The sequence below is a fragment of the Crinia signifera genome, chromosome 3, assembly GCF_055691185.1.
Source record: "Crinia signifera chromosome 3, ASM5569118v1, whole genome shotgun sequence".
NCBI classification, from domain to species: domain Eukaryota; kingdom Metazoa; phylum Chordata; class Amphibia; order Anura; family Myobatrachidae; genus Crinia; species Crinia signifera.
Window position 1 is genome coordinate 292,362,262 of NC_139219.1, and position 20,854 is coordinate 292,383,115.

Sequence of the window (20,854 nt, forward strand, 5' to 3'; positions counted from 1 at the left end):
ATGCAAGGATGATAAACGTCCAGCCAATCACCTGCTAACAGCTAACCTGTTACAGCCTGTGTTTGAAAAAAGTCAGTAAGGAGCTGATTGGCTGGACGTTTATCTCTCCTTATCACCCTTGCATTTATCTCTTGTTAAGGCTTAAGGCCCCCATACACTAGCCGATTTTGGTCAGATTTCGGCCGGATCTGGCCAAAATCGGCTAGTTTTGATGTCCCCTCAGATCCGATGCGCGGTCCCGTGCGCATCGGATCTGCGTCGGGTGGTTGGACCTGCTGCACGTCCGACCACCTGACTTGGGACCTAGTGGGGTGGCGCGGCGGTGGAGGGAGCAGGGGGGGCTGGGGACGTTGCGGGGGACACAGGCGGCATAGAGCCGGGCAGGGGGAGCCGGGAGCTGTCAGTACTGAATAAAAAAAAAAAGCCCATACAATGAATGGGCGGCCTGTGATTGGCTGAGCGCTCTCTCAGCCAGTCAGCAATTGGCTGAGAGAGCGCTCAGCCAATCACAGGGTGCCCATTCATTGTATAGGCTTTTTTTTCTAGCACTGACAGCTCCCGGCTCTATGTTGCCTGTGTCCCCCGCAGCGTCCCCAGCCCACCCTGCTCCCACCAGCAGCCCTGCTCTGTAGCCCCCCCCTGCTCCCCGGGTTTTTCACATGTGATAAATCGAGACGATTTATCACATGTAAAAAATGGCACATCAAGTGTCAATCTAATCAAGCTCCCCCGGGGAGCAGCCAGGGAAGCTCAGGGGGAAGTCGGGGGCGACTTGTCCTAAGGACAAGTCGCCCTAGTGTATGGGGGCCTTTTATACATCTGCCCTAATGATACATGGCAGGAAGCATGGAGCTTGTCTTTCAGATCAGAAAGATATTTTTAACTTTATACCCAAATTAGTAATGGAGTAGCACACCACATCTTTGTACCCCTGTTTTCTTACATTAGTAACAGCAAGCATCTGTGTACCCCTGTTTTATTACATTAGTAATACAAATAAGGTGCAGATTTTAACAAAAGTCCCTAGTAGTACAATAGCTTTGGCTAAGGCCCTTATTCTGGTTCACTTACAAAAAGGCAAATTCCTTCTCAAATGGAAACCATTTGCACTGCAGGGGGTGGGGGCAGATGTAACGGGTGCAGAGATATTTAGATTTGGGTGAGTTATTTTGTTTCTGTGCAGGGAAAATGCTGCTTTATTTTTACACTGCAATATAGATATCAGTTTGAAGTACAAACCCCACCCAAATCTAATTCTCTCTGCACATGTTATATCTGCCCCACCTGCAGTGCACATGGTTTTGTACATTTGAGAAGGAATTTGCCTTAAAGCAGGTATGTCCAAACTATGGCCCTCCAGCTGTTGTGAAACTACAAGTCCCATCATTCCTTGCCACAGGTTTACTATTAGGGAATGCTAAAACTATGGAAAGGCATGTTGGGATTTGTAGTTTCACAACAGCTGGAGGGCCATAGTTTGGACATGCCTGCCTTAAAGTTCGTTGGCCCACCATTCATGGCTATTTGGAGCATTATTGAGCAAAGGTGTATGTAAACACATCTGTATCTCACACACCGGAAACTCATGCACAAAATAGATCAATAAGCGAGAGTTATAGCATAGATACAAACCTTAAGTTTCAGTCCAGGGTACTGGAAATTTGTGTTCTCATTGTGTTACCCTAGGTACACATTAGGTCAGGGGTGGCGAACCTTTTTTGTGCCAAGGGCCGTTTGTATGGGGAAAAAAATCCTTTGGGGGCCATATGTAAAAATTTCTTGTACAAATTGTCCTGCTGCAGCCGTCCCACGCTCCGGCGGCTGCCACTGAATAGGACTGACAGCGTCCGGCTGCTGTTGATTAAGCGGAATCTCGCAAGAACTACTGACCTCTCACGAGAATTCCCCTGTACTTAACTCCCGGCAAAGCCACCAGGCGGGCGGGCCACTCAGACCGGCTATGGGTGCTGCATGAGGTTCCCCACCCCTGCATTAGGTGATCTATCATCCCAATGTGGATTGGATTCATATGTTGTACAGAACGAATAATGTGTATGGCACATTGTGTGCTCTTTCGGGATGTTCCCCTGGGTGTTCCAAGTTAAATGGAATAGACCCAGGTAATGAGGGCAGGCAGCGAGTAATCCTATATTGCGCCATTGTCCTCCACATTGCACAGAGTGTATGGTAGTGCTGGTACACATGTCCTAGGTTGTACCCAACTTTAGTGTGGGTTCTCCTGGGTGCTGTCAGTTCTTCTCAAGATCAACAGTCCTGATTTTCACCATTGAAGTTGTATTGATAAGTTGTGTAGGTCAAAGGCATGGGCTAAAGGTCCCACAACACCAAGTGTTGTCAAGTACGCAGATCTATTCGTAGGTTAATTGGCTTCTGATTAAATAACCTCTTGTATTTACACGTCTTTTGTAGGTAAATTATGTTGTATGCTCCCCTAGGGCAGGGACTGATGTGTCCTAATAGTACTCCTAATTGTTCTGCCTTGTAGAATGTTGGCGCTACCTAAATAATGCAAATATAAGTTACTTGCATGTTAATGAGTTAAGCTATTGACAACAGTATGCTACACACTGACAGTGCAGCAACTTACTGCTTAGCTATCTTAAGGTCCGATACACAGGTTCGATGGCCTTTTTTCATCTGATTTCAACAGATCGGCCTGATATATTGGATGAAAACTGGCCAAATCGGAGATGTTCGATATTTGGTTGGATCCGATGCGTATTCCAGTGGCATCAGTGACGCATCAGCATCGGTAGCGTTATGCACCTCTGAGACCAACTAATCCTCCCGATGCTGCTGGCTTTAGGAAAAAGCTGGTGGGGAACAGGCTGAGGTAGCCATGGTCTGGCAAGAGATTTTAAAACTCCCATTCAAATTAATGGGCAGCCACTAATTGACTGAGAGAGCTCTCAAATCTGCCCACCCGCTGATACCGCAGCTTGTTCCCCGCCGGCCTGCCTCTCCAGCATCAGGGGGAGAATTATTTGGGGGTCTTGGAGGCACATTCCCTTGAACTCCCCTGGCAGCTCCCCAGGAGTCCTTTTAAATACGATAAATCCCATGTAACCCCTCCCAGGAAGCTGCTGATGAAGTTGTAGGGAAATCAGGTCGGACTTGTCCCTCAGACCCCAAATGCTCAACATGGAAATTGTCGATACATTAAAAGGTTGGCATGCCCTTTTTTCATTGTTTTGGGGTGATTTTGTAGATTTGACCATGTGGGCCCTCATTGTACCGCATGGCTCGCTTCGCTTATCACGCTTTGGTCAAGGTGCCTCATTCCGCGAACTCCTCAGTTGCCACACTCGTAGCATAGACTACGAATGGGAATGGTTACGTATGAAAGTGGAAATGCATTTCGACCTTTTCTTGTGTCGACCATGACCATGTTGACTTATCTATATTGACCAATAGTGGTTGAGCTATTGACTGTCCACCTAATGCATGTCAACCCAAAGTCCGGATGCCCTTAGAATGCGAAGTGTCTCATTTCTTTCTGCGAACTGCGAGACACTTATGGTGTGTACACACAGGGCTATCCAGTGGCCACCAACATCGATCTGCTGGCTCAGAGGGAGGACTGTGCGGGGTGGGGGGAGCATACTGCATTGAGCAGCATGGCCCTCATTCCAATATCGTCGAAATAGACTGTGCTGCAAAGTCGATGTCTACTTTCGGGTGGATGCAGCCAAATAATGCGATTTGACTAACTTGATTACATAGTCAAAATTGGTAGCCAAAATCATGCCGTGTGTACACACCATTAGAAACTCGCATGTCTTCTGTAATATCAGATAAATCATAGAAACATTACACAAAGGGCGGTATTCAATGAGGCTGATTCGCCAGGTTTTTATGGCGATTTTGTGCTGTAAGGCGAATTTCTGACTAAAACGGTGAATCACCCTATTCAATGACCAGATGGCGAATACATTTCAAGTTTTTTTTCGCCATGATTCACCGAGTAGCAATCGCTATCTTTTTATGGTGAAGTGGAATGTGAACTTTTAAAATAAAGTGTTTTGTTTTTTACATTTGGTGTCAAAAAATCTGGAATTTTATTCTGAGGAGGGGCATGCTATTTTTATTCATGTGCTTTAAGCACATGAATATATATTTAATTTAAAAAAAATTTTTTTTTTTTTTATTACACAGAGCAGCCAGCAGGGGGCCAGAGCCGAGCCGCTCATTAGATATTCATATATTCACTTCACCCGATCATTACATATGCATGATCGGGTGTAGTGAATATACCCGGTCCCCTGCTGGCACCCCCGGGGGGCAGCCTGTGCTGCCTGGCACCCGGGGAGCCCACCTCCCACCCACAAACGTTCTGGGGCAGGCAGGGAGACTTCCATCTCCCTGCCTGCCACCGTCCTCAGGCTCCCTGCGGCGTTCGCCGCAGGAGCTCAAATTCGCCCCTGACTCGTTGAATATCGGAGCCGGCGAGGCTCCGGAACGCGGCGACCAGTGGCGAATGTGCAGCGAATCCTAAACAGGATTCGCTGCACGTCGCAAGTATTCACATTGAATACTGCCCAAAGTATATACAGATATATGTATTTATACACTGTCATTTATTACTATATACCATACAAGTTCCATGCCACCAGTGTGCAGGATTTTTTTCCTAGCAGCTGTGAAAGAGTTAATCTTAGCTGTACTTTTAGGTATTGCCTCATTTCCTTTTCATGTAAGCACTTTCCACATTATAACCCTTTGTAAATCCTGTCGGAGCAGAGACTGACAGATATAACGTTGAGCTGTTGCAATGCTACTAGGTTTTTCTGCAGCTGAGCAGACCCCTCCAAAGTGTTGTCACTTCTAAATCAGTCACGACATTGTAAATGGAAGACGAAACACAAGTTTGAATGCCATGTGTTTTTTGTTGATCTGTTTTCTTTCACAAAGGCGAAACGCCCATGTTCTGATACTGCTGTAGTTTGCTTTAGATACACACTTCAAAGTGTGTAGAAAGTCATGGCTCAGATTTCTTTAGTCTTCTTCTCTTTTTTTTTTTTTTTTTTACTGAAGATTTACGTACAATAACTATATAAGCTTGGTTTGTGTTTCTGTGTTATGAATATCAACATATAGTCTGCTTAGAGTTATTTTAATTAAGACAAAAAAAAATGTTCGCCCAACGTGGGGCTCGAACCCACGACCCTGAGATTAAGAGTCTCATGCTCTACCGACTGAGCTAGCCGGGCTTCTGAGTTTCTCCCTTTGCATAATAGCCTGTGGGTGTGTTCAAACATTTAGCCTGCGAAAACAGAAGGACAGCTGTTTAAAGCACTGGAGCAGAAAGCTACCAGAGAGCATTGGTGGTTCAGTGGTAGAATTCTCGCCTGCCACGCGGGAGGCCCGGGTTCGATTCCCGGCCAATGCATCAATGTTTTTGTTTAAAAACTATTTTCCCTTGATGTACAGTTTAAATAAAATAACTTTTGCAAGTTTAAAGTATAGCATTTTAACATTTGCTGAGTTTTCTTTGTATTTATTCATTTACATGTAAAGAAAACACAGCTGCTTTAGGTATCTGGTCAATAGAGAGACAGTTACAAAAAACAGAAATGGTCAAAATGTTTTCTTACATGTTTTCCCAACATTTGTTTGATTTACTATCCTTGTGGACTATGATTGGGAATAGTAACCTGTGGCGATCACTGTGACCCATCTTGCCTGAAGTGTGATGATCACAGCGGTATATGGTCACTAAGTCGACCGCAGGCAGGTCAACATTCATTAGGTTGACCACTGAAGGTCAACGGGCCATAAGCCCTGTACACATGTATCGATTTTTCCCAATTTTCGATTCGATTTTGCTTAAAGAAGCAGAATCGAATCCTAAACGAAATCGAATGGTTTTTGGATACTTCTGTAGTTTCACGGCGCCAGCATGGCGTCTTGAGTCCCCTTGCGGGGCTCGCATCGCTCGCCCACGCTGCGGGCTCGGTGGCTCGCTACGCTCGCCACGCTATTTAAAATCAACTCCATGCCAACATGGATAGTGGGGGTATCAACTATCCATGTTGGCATGGAGTTAAGTTACTTTTTTTCACATATTTCGTGGCGAGCGTAGAACCCGGAAGTAGCCTGGCGCCGTGAAACTACAGAAGTACCGGTTTTTGTTTCACTTTCGATCTACATTCGATTTGATGCGCCCTCCCGGTTTCACAAAATTGAACAGAAAAATCTACTGTGCAGCCAAGGAAATATCGAATTCGATCTAGTAAGTCGAATGTGTACAATGTACATGAATGTATATCGAATTCGATAGCTAATGCAAAAGTACAGATCTAATGCCAAATTGAATGGAAAGGTCTAATGCCAGATCAAATAGAAAATCTAATCTAACATCGAATCAAAAGCAAATCAATGTGTGTGTACAGGGCTTTAGACGGAAACCATCATAAGGTTGACATGGGGTTTTTCACTGTTTTTGAGCCGACAGGCGGTATTTCATGCCCTACCATCCACTGGGACGTGGAGGGAGAATAAAATAGTGTGCCGAGTGTAGCGAGGCACCGAGCCCGAACCATGGTGAGTGCAGCAAGCCTTGCACCAATACGGCGTCCATTTCAACTGTCGACATTTGGGACAAAAAATGTGAAAAACACATGTCGACCTAATGCTTGTGTTGTCCTAATTACCCTGTCGACCTAGACCCTTGTCGACCTTTTTGAGGCCTGTCGAACTAATGAATTTCGACCCTGTGAACCCAACCTAGCATAGCATAGATTGGGTAACATTTTCAAACCTACAATATTTTAGCCAAAAACTGGAAAAAACTTGTGTCAACCATTTGTGTGTAGTCTATTGTCATGTTGACCTTTTTGTATCTGTCGACCTAATGCCAAAAATTTAGTGTTGCTCTATTTCCTGTTTACCTAAGTACTGCAGATCTACAGTATACTACACACCTTGCTTTGTATGTTTGCCATTGATGGTTCGAGTTGTGGGGAATGACATGCTGCATTATCACGTAAAGTAGAACACCAATGGCGTAAATCTTGTAGTATGACTGATTTCCTCACATATAAGACTAGCTACCACTCCTACTGCAATGCTTTGGATGCTGCCAAACAAACATGCTACCAATCTCTCATCTCTTCTCATGCCACCAACCCTAAGCGACTTTTTAACACATTTAAGTCTCTTCTGTACCCTCCTCCCCCACCGGCTACCATCAGTGCACAAGAACTTGCCTCCTACTTTAAGGACAAGATTGATAGCATCCGAGATGAAATGGTATGCTTTTTCTTCCCCACCTGAACCCTCTGCCACTTTCTCTTTATTTGAGCCCACAAATAAAAAGTAAAGTATCCACACTCTTCTTATCCTCTTACTCTAGTACCTCTCCTCTTGGTCCTATACCTGCACAAGTCATTAAAAATGTATCTCCTGTGCTTATTCCAAACTTAACTAAAATTTGCAATCTCTCTCTTACTACTGGTACTTTACCTTCTCTGCTCAAACATGCAGTGATTACTCCTATTCTAAAAAAAACTGAATTCTGACCCTAACTTTCTCTCTAACTATCGTCCTATCTCTCAGCTCCCATGCTTCTCCAAGCTACTGGAGAGACTTGTCTACTCTCGCCTCACAAACTTTCTTAACTCTAACACCCTATTAGACCCACTTCAGTCTGGATTTCGCTCTCAACACTCCACTGAGACAGCACTGACTAAAGTGGTGAATGATCTGGTAACTGGTGAGGGATTCAGTATTGAATCCCGGCGGTCGGGATCCCGGCGTTCAGAATCCCGACCGTTCAGAATCCCGACCACTCGGCACACTAATTTATTCTCCCTCCAGGGGTGTCGTGGACACCCACGGAGGGAGAATGTCAGCATTTCGGCGTCGGGATTCTGAACGCCGGGATCCCGACCGCCGGGATTGTAACTGCATCCCCTGCTAAGTCTAAAGGCCATTAATCACTACTTATTCTTCTAGATCTTTCTGCTGCGTTTGACACTGTCGATCACACTTTTCTCTTACAAACACTACACTCCCTCGGTCTTAATGATACAGCCCTTTCCTGGTTCACATCTTACCTATCTGATCGCTCTTTCAGTGTTTGCTTCTCTGACACAGTCTTAGGTCCTCTGCTTTTCTCAATCTATACTTCCTATCTTTGCAAACTAATCGGCTCTTTCAGATTTCAGTATCACTTATATGCGCATGATACTCAAATCTATCTATCACCCAGTGGCGCTGGAACGTTTTTAGGTTGGGGGGGGGGGCAAGATATAATCTCATTTTGGCGCCCCCTAAATTGCTATATGTTACCCCCTGATAGTTAATGAAATATGTTTTCATCAATAGTAATAGAGTAACAGAAAAACACTATAGTTTTATTAGTAACAAAATAACATTTGTCCAGCACATGTCCCCACATCCCTCATATGTCCAGCACATGCCCCCACATCCCTCATATGTCCAGCACATGTCCCTATAACCCTCATATGTCCAGCACGTGTCCCTATAACCCTCATATGTCCAGCACATGTCCCTATAACCCTCATATGTCCAGCACATGCCCCCACATCCCTCATATGTCCAGCACATGTCCCTATAACCCTCATATGTCCAGCACATGCCCCCACATCCCTCATATGTCCACATGTCCCTATAACCCTCATATGTCCAGCACATGCCCCCACATCCCTCATATGTCCAGCACATGTCCCCACACCACTCATTTGTCCAGCACATGTCCCTATAACCCTCATATGTCCAGCACATGTCCCTATAACCCTCATATGTCCAGCACATGTCCCTATAACCCTCATATGTCCAGCACATGCCCTCACATCCCTCATATGTCCAGCACATGCCCCCACATCCCTCATATGTCCAGCACATGCCCCACATCCCTCATATGCCCAGCACATGCCCCTACATCCCTCATATGTCCAGCACATGTCCCCACATCCCTCATATGTCCAGCACATGTCCCCACACCACTCATTTGTCCAGCACATGTCCCTATAACCCTCATATGTCCAGCACATGTCCCTATAACCCTCATATGTCCAGCACATGCCCTCACATCCCTCATATGTCCAGCACATGCCCCCACATCCCTCATATGCCCAGCACATGCCCCTACATCCCTCATATGTCCAGCACATGCCCCCACATCCCTCATATGTCCAGCACATGCCCCACATCCCTCATATGCCCAGCACATGCCCCTACATCCCTCATATGTCCAGCACATGTCCCCACATCCCTCATATGTTCAGCACATGTCCCTATAACCCTCATTTGCCCAGAACATGTCCCCACACCACTCATATACCCAGAACATCAATTGTTCACACACTCCCCATAACTTAATACATCCCCAATGTACATTAACTCAAATTGTGAGCAAGTTTAGAGATCTCCTCAACTTACTTTTTTTGTTTTGCTGCCTGGATCCCTCCCATACCCAGCAGGGCAGACACGCTGGCCGCAGCAGGATGGGGTTGGAGCGCGCTGGGGACCTGGATGCTGGATGCCATGCCCATGCGACGCTCATCGCTAAAGCAGCAGGGGGCGGGCGGCCGCGGCGTCGGACACTGTAAGTGTCAATCAAACACCGCTGGGCAGGGCGGCCGGCAGGGAGGGGACTGAGTCTGACAGGGAGGACGGATGGAGAGACCCGGCGCAGCGGCGCCAGCGCGCATAGCACTGCAGGATATGTGAGTGTAGAAAAGACCTCACACATACATCAAGACACAGACGGGCCCCGGCCGGGCTCTGGGGCCCTTCAGATCGCCGGGGCCCGTCACACATGTCCCCCTTGACCCCCCCTGTCACCGGCCCTGACAGCGCCCCCAGACAACGGTACTTTAGCGCCTCAGTAATTTTGGGGGGGGGCAAGCTGCCCCCTCGCCCCCCCCCCCTGTTCCGGCGCCCATGCTATCACCCCAGAGTTGTCACCAGTGGTTTTAGGTCAAGTCTCTGAATGTCACTCTGCCATCTCATCTTGGATGTTTTCTCGCCAACTCAAACTCAATATTTCCAAAATGGAATTACTTATATTCCTGCCAACTAAGAACAGTTACCATCCTGATATCTCCATCGCTGTTGACAACTTGACAATCTACCCTACCCCACAAGCTTGTTGCTTAGGGGTCATCCTCGACTCTGAACTGTCCTTCCCCACATTCAATCTGTCTCCAAATCATGTTACATGCGTCTAAAAGACATATCCAAAATATGACCATATCTCACACAAGACACTACTACATCTCTAATCCATGCACTTATTATTTCCCGCATTGATTATTGCAATAGTCTCCTAACTGGTCTTCCCAAGAACAGACTCTTGCCACTGCAATCCATTTTAAATGCTGCTGCTAGGCTAATCTTCCTTGCAAGACGCTCATCGTCTGCTGATCCGCACTGCCAGTCCCTCCATTGGTTGCCTGTATCTTACCGTATTCAATATAAAACACTTCTACTCGCATATAAAGCTATTAACCATACTGTACCAGCTTATATCTCTTTACTTATCACAAAATATCTCCCATCTCGACCACTCCGCTCTACACAAGATCTGAGTTGTCAAGATCTCTCAAGAAGAGTTGTCAAATTCTCTCTTCTGCACGGATCACTAGCTCCCATACACTATTACAGGACTTTCATCGGGCTGCTCCTGTCCTATGGAATGCCCTTCCACGCACAATAAGACTCGCCACTAGTCTCCAAACTTTCAAGTGTTCCCTGAAAACTCACCTCTTCAGGCAAGCCTATCATATTTAAGTTCTACACGCATAACCATCTGAGGCACTTATGTATTTATATAGCTTTCCTTCTGGACTTGTAACTTGGTAGGACTGCTATGCTATCACTGGTGCCTGTCCTTGTGTTTCCCTCCTATATCCCTATAGATTGTAAGCTTGCAGCAGGGCCCTCCTACCTCCAAGTCTGTCTGTTGTTACCCAGTTTGTTTTATCACTGTCTACTATTGTAAAGCGCAACGGAATTTGCTGCGCTATATAAGAAACTGCAAATAAATAAATAATAATGTACATGGTCTCCTCCTCCTTCCCCCTATATATTTTACTGCTAAAGTGCCACATTCTCTCCTTCCCCCTATATATGGTATAGCTTGTGCCACACTCTCTCCTTCCCCCTATATTTGTCCTAGCCTATGTGCAGCATTCTCTCCTTCCCCTATATTTGTCCCCTTATATTATATTTTGTGCCACGTTTTCTCCTTCCCCCCTATATGTGGGGATGCGGTCATTTGGTCTACAGCATTATGGTCGACAGTCATTAGGTCAACATGGGCCTTGGTCGACATGGGAAAAGGTCAACATCGTTCTTGGTGGAAAGGTCATTCTTTTGACAGTGTGTGGGTCGACATGAGGTTTTTCACTGTTTTTCAAGCCGACATGTGCCGACAGGCGGTATTTCATGCCCTACCATCCACTAGTGCGTGGTGGGAGAATAAAATAGTGTGCCGAGCGCAGCGAGGCACCGTGCCCGAGGTATTGCGAGGACACTTTAAACTGTGTCCATGTTGACTGTGTTGACATTTGGGTCCAAAAAAACCTGAAAAACCCCATGTTGACTTTTTGACTGTCGACCTAGACACTGTCAACATTTTCGCACATCGACCTAATGACTGTCAACCATAATGCTGTAGACCAAATGATCCCAACCCTATATGTGTCCTAGCTTATGTGCCACACTCTCTCCTTCCCCCTATGTGTCCTTGCTTATGTGCCACACACTCTCCTTCCCCTATATGTGTCCTAACTTATGTGCCATACTCTTTCCTTCCCTCTATATGTGTCCTAGATTATGTGCCAAACTCTCTCCTTCCCCCCTAGATATGGTATAGCGTATGTGCCACGTTCTCTCCTTCACCCTTTGAATTCTAGCTTATGTGCCACATTCTCTCCTTCCCCCTATAAATGGTATAGCTTATGTGCCACATTCTCTCCTTCCCCCTATATGTGTCCTAGCTTATGTGCCACATTCTCTCCTTGACCCTATATGTTTCCTAGCTTATGTGCCATGTTCTCTCCTTCCTCCTATATGTGTCCTAGCTTATGTGCCACATTCTCTCCTTCCCCCTATATGTGTCCTAGCTTATGTGCCACATTCTCTCCTTCCCCCTATATGTTTCCTCGCTTATGTGCCATGTTCTCTCCTTCCCCCTATATGTGTCCTAGCTTATGTGTCACATTCTCTCCTTCCTTCTATATGTGTCCTAGCTTATGTGTCTCCTCTTTTCCCCCATATGCGTCATAGCTTATGTTCAACGTTCTCTCCTTACCCCTATATATGGTTATGTGCCACGTTTTCTCCTTCCTCCTATATATGGTATACAGTAGCTTATGAGCCACATTCTCTCCTTCCCCCTATATGTATTCTAGCTTATGTGCTACACTCTCTCCTTCCCCCTGTACTGTATTTGTCCTAGCTTATGTGCCACATTCTCTCCTTCCCCTATAAATGGTATAGCTTATGTGCCACGTTCTCTCTTTCCCCCTATGTTTCCTAGCTTATGTGCCACATTCTCTCCTACCCCCTATATATGGTATAGCTTATGTGCCACGTTTTCTCCTTCTCCCTATATATGGTATAGCTTATGAGCCACATTCTCTCCTTCCCCATATATATATATATATATATATATATATATATATATATATATATATATGGTATAGCTTATGTGCTTCACTCTCTCCTTCCCCCCTATATGTGTCATGTTCTCTCATTCCCTCTATATATGGTATAGCTTGTGTGTCACATTCTCTCCTTCCCTATATGTGTCATAGCTTATGTGCCACATTCTCACCTTCCCCCTATATATGGTACTAGGTGATTCATTGTGCCCCCTGGGCGCTCTTCACACCGTCGGAAGGGGCTACGCCCCATTAAAAGTAGAAATATATTTGAGTGTGACGTATGTTTGTTATTTGGCGAAGGATGTGCTTAAAGTATTATTAAAATACATAGCCGCCCGCCACGATGCCAGCGCATATGTACTAACATGTGGCTGGCATGGCGGTGCGGTGACAGAGGCCCACCCGCGATAGCTGTAATGTGGTGTGGGGGGGGTCTCCGTCACCTCCTGGGCTCTCCGGCATCCCCGGCATCGCCTACTCCCCCATGCAGCTGGAAGGACATCCCCGGCTGCAACATGCTGCTGGGAGAGGAGTAGCAGCAGGGAGGACAGGGGAGGGGGGTGTGGACGCTGGATAGCAGGCGGTGATAGAAGCCCATAGGCTTTTGTAGGTACCCAGCTGATATGATGGCTGGCGTAACGTATCTGCGGTACACATCGGAAACGATGTAATGAAGGTCTGAATGACCCCTTGTTAAAAGTTAAATAATAAATATAATAAAATAATAATGATATAATCAATTATAAATATACTAATAAAATAAAGTTTCCCATGTAAACAAAAAATGCTTTATATAAATACTAAAGCATTTCTCATTCATTTTTACCCCCCTCAGTGTATTGTACTTTATCATTCTTCGCTTTATCACTTGTTAAGGCTTAATACATTTGGCCCCGTGTTTCTGTCCCAGCTCTGCCGGGATCCGCCTCTCACACAGAGAAACGGATATTCCACAAGGCAATCTAGGCATCTACCTAGGGCCCAGTAAGTCTCAAGAGGCCTCATAAAGATCTCCTGGCTTTCCAAAACATTCTTAGAGGAGAATTGCGCAACCACAGTGTGACATCACATGGACCTGCACGCTTTCTCAAAGTCCATTTGATGTTCTCTGATAGGATAAAAATTATTAGGACACACAAAATTATCCTATCCACGGTATGTCAGATTACTTTACATGTGACACAGGTAACCCTACTTCCAAATGGTCTAGAGCCTGATTCAGATTTGTACACAATGCTGATGTTCATGCAGCTGAGCATTTATCTGTATACTGTGCATGTGCCAAGGTACTTTATCGATGCCAGCTGCAATCAGAAGCAAAAATATGGTTCTATGGGCTGTTGGAGGGAGAAGGACCTCAAACTGATTATCTTTCCTATAGCTCCATGAGGTTTAAATCTGCCACTACTCTCACAGTGGACAGCTCCAGATTCTCTTTATGAAGCACTGTAAAAAGCGGCACCTCCTGAGTCTGACATTCGCCTCGGCTGTCACTCCCCACGATCTACAACCCCTTCTTGCAGTTCAGCTCTCAGAGCCAGTTCTCAGTCACTAGCAGGCAGTTTATCTGGAAGAGAGGAAGGGGGCAGCAGTGATAGTGGCCAATCCCTGCTGTGTCCACCTCCTCTACAAGTCATTTGTACATGGTGATTGGTCCCTTCTCTAGGATCCACCGCTGCTGCTGTACTTCCTCACTTCTGCTGAAGCAGACCAGCCCCCTCCGGTCCTTGAGAGACTCAGACACTATGGGGCAGATGTATTAAAGCCTTAACAAAAGATAAATGCAAGGGTGATAAAGAGAGATAAACGTCCGGCCAATCAGCTCCTTACTGACTTTTTTCAAACACACCCTGTAACATGGCAGTTAGCAGGTGATTGACTTTAGTCAAAATCTAATGTCAAATCTCACCGTGTGTACACACAATTATGGTGTGTACACACGGGTACAACCTGCATGACAATTTGACTATATAATCAAAATCTCATCGGGATCGCATGGGTTTTAATCCTTGCGATCCCGATGCGCATTCACATATGGCAAGCAGAAAGTCTTGGCTGCATTGACTATATAGTGCAGATCTGCACTATATAGTCAAAGTTGTATGCAGATCGCATGAATGCTGTGCGATGTGATCTGATCGCGCCGGGATTGCATCGCACGGTACTCGCACCGTGTGTACACATCCTTAAGTGTGGTGCAAGAGGGACATGATTCAGACCTGCTCGCTGGGCAGCGAGTATTCAGAGCCCAGCAAGCATGGCTACAAATGCATCAGCAGCCGTGCACACACGGCGAATATCACTCCCTATCGTATGATTTTTCCCCTGCTTGCTGCACTGAGTAAATCTAGTGCGGCGAGGCCGCGTGGATGAGGTCACTGCTGATGTTAGCGGCCCTTCCTCCTAACGGCTGGGTAACATCAGTGGTGTCCGGGACACTCTTAGAAAATGCTGGCGTTATGCCCCCTAATGCCTGGCGCCTTGCAAGCGGGCAGCAAAGGCAAGCATTCCCATGGTCCGTTCATAAGTGGACCCTGCACAGGCAGGCTCTTTCGATAATCAGCAGGGCTATGAATTTGCATCCCTGTGTGTGGGTCTGAATCGGGCCCATAGACTAGTTATATAGCGTAGCATATAAGGTCATGTAGTGCAGTGTATAGGGGCGTATAGCATGGTAATGTAGTGTAGTATGTAGTCAGATTAGGTGACATGATGCCTGGAGCAAGGGTATGTTTTGGCAACTCCACCACCCCCTGTCATTTTACCTTCTTATACTAATGCCCATTACACATTATACCACACACTGTAATGCCCACTACACATTCTGCTACACACCATAATACCCATTACACATTATGCCGCACACCATAATGCCCATTACACATTATACCACACACTGTAATGCCCATTACGCCACACATAATGCCCCCTTCTAGTGCTGCTTCCACTCATAATGACCCAACTAGTGCCGTTTCCACTCATAATGCCCATACTAGTGCCACTTCCACACATAATGCCAATACTAGTGCCGCTTCCACACATAATGCCAATACTAGTGCCGCTTCTGCACATAATGCCCATACTATTGCCACTTACACAAATAATGCCCTCTGTATTGCTGCTTCCACACATAATACCCCCTGTAGTGCCCCTTACACAAACCACTGGCCATCACTGAGAGTAGGAGAGCAGAGCGCACTCTTTTCCTACTCCTGTGGCCCTTTCATTCGGAGCTCGCAGCCCAGCAGCCAATCGCCGTGGTTGTGCTGGTATGCAAACTCTGATTGGCTGGTGCAGCTTTTGAAATGAAGGGTCTGTAATAGAAGCGGCACCTGGCGCAGCGGAGGAGGGAGGAGAGAATACACCCTATAAGATTCTTTCCAATCTGACTGGTCTGGGATATGAGGAGTACAATGCAGGGCAGCACGTGATTTAAGGGAAAAAATAGGAGCCTACAGTACAGTACAGGTGGGCAGGCAACTATGGACTTGTAGCATGACCTTGAACCACTGATGAGAACACTGCTTTAGATGCATTTGGCTCAGTCCTGACTGCAGTAGGTATGTTGGAAAGGATGTCTCAGCCCACTCTGTGTCAGGTACTGAAGCACATCATGTCCATTCCTGCCTTGCCTGAAGCACTTTATTTATTTGTAGCTGGATAAGGACTTCCTGGTTTCAAGGAAAGGCAATGGCCAATTTTAAACCATTGCTTGCAAATGGGGATGCTACACATAACAGTTTAGCCATACCTCCCAACTTACAATAGCCCCGTTTGGGCTCCTGCACAGACCTTCAAAACGGGTTCCAGAAAGGGGGCATGGCTTCATAGAAAGGTCTGCAGCTGTGAAGCCATGCCTCTTTTTTGCTGCATGGGCATGGCCAGCGCTGTGTGAGCTGCTGGCCATGCCCCCAGCCCCTATGTCTTCCTGAATAGACACTGCGTGCATGCACACAGCATCTATTCCCTGCTGCTCCTCTCATTAGAACAGCAACTGACAGGGGGACTCTCAACTGCCCCCACCCCCTGGGACACTGCCGGATAGTTGGGAGGTATGGTATAGCTTCTCTTGTGCTGGATGTGCTCTTGACAGTTGTCTAGAATGTTACAAACTCTGTGTACTCCATTATGAATTTCAATAAAGTATTATATGATCAATTCCTGTTGGTTCTATTAGCCATAACCATCTACCAGTCAACCATTGTTTTCAATTTTAATTTTGCAAGAATAATACGTTTTTGACGATAGTACAAAACCCAGTGTGTATATATATATATATATATATATATGTGTGTGTGTGTATAATTATTTATTTTATTTAATTCAGCATGGTTAGCTAATCTGAGAAGTGCCAGGTGACAGTAAGTGGATAGCTGTCATCCAGACAGAAAGAGAAAATGCCCTGTGCAAATTGCAAATTAATGTGAATTTGCCATTTCACGGACCGTCGGAGAGTATGTGCCATACTTCCACTAATCTGCAAATGAGACAGACTGGAAGGATTGGCACTGCAGCCCAAGTGGTTTCTTTGGGGAGCCACTGATGAGGGGGTGTATGATCTGTGCAGATTTCAATGGGTCTGGCCGTCTATATGGAATCTACTGAAAAGTTCTTTCCAAAAATGGCGGAGATAGATGATAGAGGTCCTACAGGACAGATGGTCCTACTGGGTAGCTATATGTATATATGTTTGTACTGCAGTGATTTCAAAGCACTGGGAGTGCCGCATCCTCTCCGCAACTCTGTCTGCACTATGCTTCATGAGGGCACCCAGCTGAGTATCATTTATTGTATTTATTGTGGATTGTGCCGGCTATTCTGCAACTATATAACATCGGATGGTGCGGCACTCCACGGATTAATCAGACAGAACAATGGCTGCTGCATCAACATTTCAATGATGATTTATTTGGCATTGAAACGTTGATACACCAGCCTTTTCTGATCAATCCGTGGAGTGCCGCGTCATCTGATGTTATGTATGCTCTTCTTGTGAAGGAACCCCCGAACCCAAAAAAAAAATATATATATATACATATATATATATATATATATATATATATATATATTACACACACACTAACACATATATACACACACACACACCAATGTCCAGTGTTCTGGCACAGCCACTGAATCCTCATGTTTGCTGGGTGCCCACACAAATAATAGGTACAACAGAGAGGTGCAGCACTCCGAGCTTCTTAGGATAAAACTAAGCTTTTAATATAAAAAGCTAAGTTTTATCCTGAGAAGCCTGGAGTGCTGCACCTCTCTGTTATATACAGTATGTCCTCTGATAGGCTGGCACTCCCAGTAATGTAACAGCTTTGCCCGGTACCCTCACAGTAAGTAACAATACAATCTCGGGGGTGCGGCACTCAGAATGAAGACCATGACAGCGGGGTTCAGTATACAATGTTTCAGTTGTTTAAAACTGTTTTCAAGTATCAACCAATATATATATATATATATATATATATATATATATATATATATATATATATATATATATCTGTCTGTGTGTGTGTGTGTGTGTTATGTGTGTGTGGGGCAATGGGCATGTAACCTCCTGGTAACAAGCAGAAGAACACTGGCAATGAATAAGAAACCCCTGTCTACAGGAATGTAAGCCCTGGTAATGGGCATTGATTAAAAAAATTATATTAAATGTATGTGGGTGGGGGTGGCAAACATTTTTTGGAAGGGGGGGACAAAAAACTTTTAGTTGCAACATTGGCTGTAAGGTCATTCAATAATCGCTCAATTTGCGAATTCTCTAATTCGTGAAACATACGGAATTAGGCCCTGTATATGAACTATGGAGACAGGCAAAATTGGGGTACTTTTGTCTGTTAGTCTGTTTGAGCATTTCAACATCACGCAACAAACTACTGGATGAAGTTCGATCAGATTTTCATTATTGTATAGTAGCTTAGTAACCTAGGAAGAAACTGAGGTATGCATTATTTTGATGTTTCATATGCGGTCCAGCTGACGGGGAGCCCCGATGGCACCATGGCGGACAGTTGCCGAGGTATTGCATGTGTGGCTACAACCTCGGATTAGTGTATGAGGTCCATTACACTACTGGAATCTCTACACTCTTGATAGGTTTGTTGACCCATCCATACTCTATACAAGCCATTAAAAATATATAAAGCAGTTTTTACACAGCACACTTATGGGTGTCAGGCCACTTATGTCTTTTCTATTGACCAAAAAAAGTATTTTCTGAAAGATGACAGTTTATTGTAATTACTCTGTCTGGGCACTAGATGGAGACACATGACCAGGAAACGATTATGTCTTTGTTTAGATCAAGCTCAAAGCGCCCCTACTACATACTGGGCAATTTTGAGCTGAAAGCAGCTTTGATTTGTGTGTATGGACAGGTGATGAAGGATGAGCGCTGATGCACACTCCCGCATCATCGCCAGCAGCCACCATTCGTCTGCTGGTTTTACCAGCAGACTGAATGGCTTTCCATAGCATCCTGCAAATGGAAAGCCGTTCACAGCGGCAAAAATCGCTGTGCAGGGGGGAAATTGCTCAGGGATTCTCAAATAATATAATTCTGTCACTTGCGAACTCACCATCCTCTGTATGTAAACCAGAAATTTGTATGAGCATACATGATATGTCTAATATTTTTAACAGAGGGATCTGTCATGATGCCATGGGACAGAAACGCAAACAAATGGATTTCATTTGCATACGATTGCCAATGTTTACTCATCCACATCAGTATGGTGCAATCAACAAAATCAGTTGGTGTCCTGGCAAATGCCTAAATAAAGTTTATTGTCAATTCTTTTTAACACGATTCAACCAATTAACAGCAGGCAGAATAGATAAATATTGGCAATTTTAGTTAATACGCTATTGGGACCATGCGAGCTGCCACATTCTTACGGAGGGAACTAGGGCTCCCTGCTGCTGTGAAAACGAGCAGTGCTGCCTGTTCGCAGGGTCAGTATTAAATTTTTGGAGCGAGGGGGAAATGGCGTCTGCGGTCGCTAAAACAGCAAGGCTCGTGGTTAAATGCAACGTGCTCCCTGCATTAGCCACAAGTCTCGCTGTTTGGGGGCATCCTCACGGGTGCCGGACGGGGTCCCAACAGTCAGGATCAAAACGTCGACAGCTGGGTTCCCGACGGCCACCTGCTATTTCCCCTCATGGGGGGTCCACGACCCCCATAGAGGGAGAATAGAATAGGTGGCTTGCGTAGCGAGCCACCGTGCCCACAGCATGGCGAGCGCAGCAAGCCCGCAAGGGGCTTAGTTGCGCTCGCCATGTTGTCTGGGTCCGGCCAGTCAGGATCCTGACGTTGGGATAATGACTGTCGGGATCCCGACTGTCGGACCCCTGTACCAGACCCATCCTCAGTCTGTCTGTTTGCTGTGGTCATGATTAAGGCAACGTTCTCTGGCTGAACACGTCGACCTGACTTGTATGTACTGATTTATGATGGATTAAAATATCCTATTTGCATTACTACAAAGCCCTGGTGAGTGCCATTTCTACCTTCTTGCTGTGTTTATGTGGCTCCTACATGGGACTACTGAAAGGCGACCCCAGGCATCTATACCTCTGTGAGTGAGTGCCAACCTGTTCCAAGATATATATATATATATATATATATATATATATATATATTCATATATATTCATATATGTTTCCTTTGACTGACAGGATGTTTTGTTATTGCATATTTGATCGTTTTATTGCATTTTTTCACTATAAGTTATTTTTGTGTTTGTTTAAGGTCGCCTAGCAACCCACATAGCGGGTCCGGACGTACCGGCGGGTACGCTTCGCCGGACGGTGACGTCACCTGATCCAGACTCGCCGTGGGAAGCAGACGCCCGGCACTTGGTGTGGTGATAAGGTATTTATAGATGTACATGTACACTTGTGTCTTTGAGCTTGATAACGATCAGTAAAGATCGAAACGTAGCTGCCAGACTAACTGTCTGTGTCTCCATTCATTTTGCCAAGTCCTGCGAGTGCCGCTTGTTACCACACAGGGTGGTGTAAATGGTCATTATCCGAGTTATTTGGTGGGGAGAAGGCCGCGAAGAGCTGATTGGTGCTTCTGTGGCTGTGGCAGATGATGTCCTCTGCCGGAGACCCGCACAGGGCACATGATAGCGCATGGAGCATCACAGCAGCAGTGTTACCACGCTGTTTGC

The 20,854-nt window shown here is 45.6% G+C and overlaps 2 non-coding genes across 2 annotated transcripts; one reads left to right on the forward strand and one right to left on the reverse strand.

Moving 5' to 3' along the window:
* Positions 1 to 5,158: 5,158 nt before the first annotated feature.
* Positions 5,159 to 5,231, reverse strand: TRNAK-CUU (transfer RNA lysine (anticodon CUU)). Its single transcript has one exon. It is a non-coding gene; the product is annotated as a tRNA-Lys (tRNA).
* A 108-nt stretch (positions 5,232 to 5,339) lies between these two features.
* Positions 5,340 to 5,410, forward strand: TRNAG-GCC (transfer RNA glycine (anticodon GCC)). The gene has a single exon. It is a non-coding gene; the product is annotated as a tRNA-Gly (tRNA).
* Positions 5,411 to 20,854: the final 15,444 nt, after the last annotated feature.